Raw genomic sequence first — 209 nt, 5'->3', positions numbered from 1 at the left:
GCGCCTAGGAAACCGTCGCCGAGAGGCCGCCACCGCCGCTGCCCTCCGGACGCCGCCGCACTCGGGGTTTCTTTTTTTTTTGCCAATCCTGATGGGAAGGAAGGTGACCGCCTACTTCGCATTCATCAACTCTCATCACAACAACAAAAATCCTGGCGCAAACAGCGGCCAGCGGGCGCGATCGGCGGCGGCGGGTGGGGGAGGCGAGA

Source organism: Bison bison, unplaced genomic scaffold, assembly GCF_000754665.1.
Source record: "Bison bison bison isolate TAMUID 2011002044 unplaced genomic scaffold, Bison_UMD1.0 scf7180017864456, whole genome shotgun sequence".
NCBI classification, from domain to species: Eukaryota; Metazoa; Chordata; class Mammalia; order Artiodactyla; family Bovidae; genus Bison; species Bison bison.
Note: the sequence above shows the minus strand (reverse complement) of the source record.